Consider the following 6,000-nt stretch of genomic DNA (forward strand, 5'->3'; position numbering starts at 1 on the left):
AATCAGAGCACAGATGAAAAAGTTCTCACATATTTATTTATTTTATTGAGTTCAGAGAGAAAGGGAGAGGGAGAGAGAGATAGAAACATCTATACTAATAAAAGAGTAATATGCTAATTAGACCAGGAGACCTTCCAGAGATCGTCCGGACATCCTTCCAGACAAAGCCGGGGGTTTGGCCAGCCTGCAAATCACCCCCAAATGGCCCTCAGCCTCTCGCCCAAGCCGGCCACACCCCCAGCAGGGACCTTCACCCTGATGGGGGCATGGCCAACCTGCAAATGGCCCTCAGCCCCTTGCCCAGGCCAGCCATGCCCACCAGCAGGGACCTTCACCCCAATGGGGGCATGGCCAGCCTGCAAATGGCCCTCAGCCCCTTGCCCAGGCCGGCCATGCCCACCAGCAGGGACCCTCACCCTGATGGGGGCATGGCCAGCCTACAAACAGCCCTCAGCCCCTCGCCCAGGCTGGCCACACCCTCCTAGGGGACCCCCACCCCAATGGGGGTGTGGCCGGCCTGTAAACCACTCCAGGCCCCTCACCCAGGCCAGCCCCACCCCCCAAGAGAACCCCCACCCTGATCTGGGACCCCCTTCAGGGCAGACCAGCCAGCCCCCACCCATGCACCAGGCCTCTATCTGTACTAATAAAAGGGTAATATGCTAATTAGACCAGGAGACCTTCCGGACAAAGCCATGGTGGCGGGGCTGAGGCAGAGGTGATTAGAGTGATCAGGCCAGGAGGGGAGGGCAGTTGGGAGTGAGCAAGCTGGCAGGGATGGCCAGTTGGGGGCAAGCAGGCCAGTAGGGGGGAGGGCAGTTGTGGGTGATCAGGCTGGCAGGCAGAGTGGTTAGGGGCGATCAGGCAGGCAGGCAGGTGAGCGATTAGGAGCCAGTGGTCCCAGATTGTGAGAGGGATCTCTGACTGCCGGTTTAGGCCGGATCCCATCAGCAGTGGAGCAAGAAGGCTTATCTCCAGACTCCCTGCAGACTCCCTGTGGGATCGGGCATAAACTGGCAGTCAGACATCCCCCAGGGGGTCCCAGATTGGAGAGGGTGCAGGCCGGGCTGAGGAACACACACACACCGCCCCCTCCCCCCCGCATGAATTTCATGCACCAGGCCACTAGTCAATTATAAAGGAGAATCATTGATCGGATGCCTACTGCACACCCCACACTGGGGATCAAGCCCACAACCAGGCATGTGCTCTGACTGGGAATCGAACCGTGACCTCCTGGTTCATAGGCCAATGCTCAACCACTGTGCCATGCTGACAGGGTTGGAAAAGTTCTTTGTAAACTTTGTGCATAGTTGTTCTTATAACACCCATAATATTCAAGAGAAAGGTTAGAGGAATAACTACATAAAAAGAATATTATTGTTATATTTTAAATGTGTATATTTATCTAAAGAGAGAAACTTATTCTGTGCCACTCTCAATACCTAAAATCACATTTTTCCCTTTTTGAAAAAACCAAATGACATTTTATTGACTTTCTGTTGTTTGATGTGCATTTCCAATCTGGTGCTCTTTGTTTTATATCCTCATGTTATATGCATACATTGGCCTGCTTCATTCCTTAAGCTTTAATGGTTAAAAACAAAAAGAAAAAAGTATAACTCTACCTTAATGGAAGATAGTTTATTAGAATGTCTGTCTTTAAACTCAAAATTAGCCTTACCAATGAAGCAGTGGCTTCCATGGAAAACCACAGTTCCTTCCCTGATCTATTTCTTGGTCCCACATTCCCACTAACATTCCAGCTACAATCTTCATGGGAGTTAACCATGCCAATCAGAAAAAGCATTACCTTATGTCTCTGGTATTTGAGATGCTTTTTTATTGTATTACCCAATAAACTTTTCAGACAGCAATCTTTCAGTGCCTTGGCATCTGGAGCTAGGCATCTCCTAGGCAGAGCTGGCTCTGCAGCAGCAAATTAGTGGATTAAAATGCTAAGTGAGTTCTCGCTGGCAAGAAATCTGTAAGGACAATGGATGAGTCAAATTGGCTGCTCTGTGATGAGGAGAAAAGGATGAGGGATGTTCTAGTGTTGGGGCAGCCTCTTGGCCTGGGCTCTAGTCACCAGAAATGAACTAGATTAGAATGTGTCACTGGGGACACACCTGTGGGAACACTCAGACCGTCTCTTTGCCCGTTAGTGTGAAAACATCAGCAAGAAACGTATCCTTAGCCTTGCTGTGATCTTACATGTCTTGAAAAGACAAAATTGCATATATACAAGGAACTTAGAGCTTAACCCCTCAGAGACCGCAGCCGCAGCCTGAGTGACTTGAGTGACTCAAGGTGGCCTGGAGGGCTGCAGCAGCAGTGGAACAAGAAGGCTTATCTCCAGACTCCTAGGACGGCACTCTGCCTTCTCCACCAAGCCACTTTGATGACCCTCTTCATCCTGCTCCCAACAGCGGCAGTACAAAGGCAATGGCTTTGTGGTATGGCAACAGAACCCATAGGGCTTGGCTCGAATTTTGCAGTTGGGTCTAAGTATGAAACATGGGCACTGTGTTCTTGCTGTAGCAAACAAAGCAATTTCCCCTTTCAGTTCAGCATAGACCTCCTGAGGAGAATTCGGAAAAAGAGAAGAAAAAAAAAAAGGAGTGAGGAGAATTGAGAAAATGCAGGGTTGCAGCCCTGGGGTGGGCTCTACCCCGGAGCAGAGACCATTGCTACCACGAAGAGGGCTGCATTTGCAGCTGCCTTAAACATCCTCAGAGACCCATAGGATTGCTTCTAGGACCATGGATAATGTGTTACTTACTAGTACTGCACAGAGCCACTGAGGCACTGACCTTCAGTTGTTGAAATGCTCATTTAAATCACTGAAGTAAAAGGAAAACTGCTTCCTCTTTTCACCAACAACCACAAAGTACTTCATCAAACCCACTGGCACTGCTCAGAGAGGACGTAGTTCAGGTTGTAAGGGAGGGAAGAATTCTATTTGGGCTTCCTTTTCCAAGTCTCGTTACTAACTCTCAGTGTCTCTGAAGAGATGTCAGAAGCCCACATCTGGTGTTTGTAAGCATTGAGATTTTTTTAGGAGAATGGGGCTAGTCAATTTTTTTATGTTTATTTTAATATATTTTATTGATTTTTTACAGAGAGGAAGGGAGAGGGATAGAGAGTTAGAAACATCGATGAGAGAGAAACATTGATCAGCTGCCTCCTGCACACTCCCTACTGGGGATGTGCCCGCAACCAAGGTACATGCCCTTGACCGGAATTGAACCTGGGACCCTTGAGTCCACAGACTGACACTCTATCCATGAGCCAAACCGGTTAGGGCAAGGGGCTAGTCGATTGAAGCTGGTTGTGACTCTTACTCTTAGAGATCTACAGGACAAAGGCACCTACGTCAACAACATGCCTACCACCGAGTTGCACCATCTGCCTGTGACAGTACATTCCTGGAACTCTGGTCTGGTAAACAGCTGTCACGAGAACCAGTTCTCCCTGACACTGCTCCTTTTATTGGTGACCTCTTGGTCAGCAACACCAAGCAACAGTGTTTGTTGAGCCTCAGTGATGGCCTTACGATCTTTGCTCCCAATTTTTTATATCAACCTCATAAGCCTCCCTTAGTATATACAAATTAGCAGCAAAAAGCATTGAAGGCAATAACAGAAATAACACAAACACTGTCTGAAAATGATTAACTCACAGACATTAACCAGACACAAACTCAACAGAAAGATGCCCTGCAGAGTATTGTGGCCATTTAGGCACACTTGATTGAAAAATGGTTAGGAACAGAGAATTTTAATAGGCTTAATTTAAACTGAGATGACTCAAGAATTGCAAACAAAAATTTTCTGCATGCAGCAGCACCATTCAATTTAGACTGAATTGCCTGATGATTAATTAATTTGGGACAGTGCTCAATGAAAAATTGCCATAGATGTGCATCTGTCAAACGAATTTGCCACAGATTGTCAAACCTCCGTGACATGAATAAAAAAAATCCAGGGGACAGTAGATGGCCCCTTGCTCTTTAAATGGAAACTACCTCATTGCCAAATATCATAAGTTTCAGGCTAAAAGAGGCAGAGTTCACCTAGCTAGTCAACTCAGGGGGTCACAGTACTAACGCCATATTAACTCTTGAAAAGGGTGTTAAATTGAAAACAAAGAATTATGGAAGCTGAGAGAAAAAAAATGATAGCAGCTAACACCTACTGAGCGTTTACTATGTGCTGGTCTTTGTTCTAAGCACTGTATCCATATTATCTTAGTTAATCCTCACAACAATCCCATGAGTCAGATCCGATCACTATCTTACATGTGAAGAAGTCTCTTTTGATCTACAGATGAAATAACCTATATTGATCTACAGATGAAATCCGAAGAGGTTAGACTTGACCATGGCTAAGTAGCCAAACCCTTACAGAAGGAGGATCCAAATAACATCTCTTCATCCTAGTCATTGCTCCAGAGTGGGTGGCATAAATTCTTTTTATAAGGTATGTTGGGTTCAGAAGAGACCTAAGACTATTCCAGAAAGAGGACACTCTTGACACTCTTTTTCCTTTCCAAAGCCATGGCCAGCAGACTAAGGGGATTAGCTAGGTGTCATTTGGCCTGGTGGAAGTGGTGGCATGGCTGGTCTTCCTCTCATACTCTCTCTTAAACAAGCAGAGGCCTGGGATGCTGGGAAAAAATATCTGGGCACTGGAGCCTGGTCTTAGGAGTTAGGCATCACTTGTCTGCAGGCTTCTATGTCATATCAAGGATGACAAAGTAAGAGGAAGCTTCTTAGGGAGTAATTAAATTAAAACCTCCTCCTAACATGACAGAGAGGACAAATTTGGGGAGGAGTCAAAGTGATAGAAACTAGGAAAACAAATTAGAGCAGAAGGTTCAAGAGGTGGTTTGGAAAGACATCTACCAAACTAAAAACATAGACACCTCTGAGAAGGTGTCTTGGTCAAAGGTAGTGATAGAGAGTCATTTAAGCTTTATCTGTATTCTATTAAATTTCTCAGTGACAACGGTCTCATGTATTTATGTTTAATTTGCTATTAAAATGAAGTAAATATTTTTGAAAAGAGAAGAAATAAAAGAAAGGTGGGGTCAGTGCCTAGACTTTACCAGCTATGGGTAAATTTGGGTCTCCTAGCATCATCCAAACAGGAACAACAAGCCAGCCTCAGAAGACCTTCCTGGAGACCTGGACTCCATTCTTAGTAGTGTCCTCCCTTTTCCCTCTTCTACCCATTGCACCCCTCCTCCCAATCTACATTCACACTATTGTCTGTCAGAGAAATATCTATCCCACCCAACCCTCTTCCTCAAGTCTATTACATCAAAGCTCAGGCTTTAGTGCTCATTAGCTTACTTATTCCTAAAATCCTTGAATTCAAATGTTCAGGTTGTCATGCAGCCAAGAGAATAAAATGTTTCAAGAAAGAGGGGAGTGTTCCAATGGACAGATAATTGTCCATTAGCCTTGCAGAGATGTAGGTTGTTGAAAAACTCATAAAGAAATATTTCAGAGGTGTAGTAAGGGACCAAAACCCACTTAAAATGGATTGAGTAGAAAAGGATGATGAATAGTAAAGATAACATAGACTAATTTTTTTTCAGAAGTTTACCATAAAGAGAAATGTAGCAACATCTAGGAAGTCAAGGGAGATCCGCCCTCCCCCAACCCCTGATGGGCAAGATTAATGCATTTTACACAATGAAGTGAAAGATTCAGTAGAAATGGGGAAATTGGTGATTTATCTTGACTCCCAGGTGAGAAAGTAGATAATTACAGGAATGAAGTCATGGAGAAGGTATGAGGGGCTATAAAAGAAGTGTAGACCTTGGCTTTGGAAAGAAACAGGAATATAGCCTTCCACCATAACAGGGAGGGCAAAGTAAACAGGTGCCTATTGTTGGAAGTGGTAGTGTGGGAAATGGAAAGTGCATGATGAAAATTTACTTGGAAAGACAGATTCATATGCATCTATAATAGAAATAATAATCACTATCACC

Source organism: Myotis lucifugus, unplaced genomic scaffold (genome assembly GCF_000147115.1).
Source record: "Myotis lucifugus unplaced genomic scaffold, Myoluc2.0 scaffold_53, whole genome shotgun sequence".
In the NCBI taxonomy this organism is placed as follows: Eukaryota; Metazoa; Chordata; class Mammalia; order Chiroptera; family Vespertilionidae; genus Myotis; species Myotis lucifugus.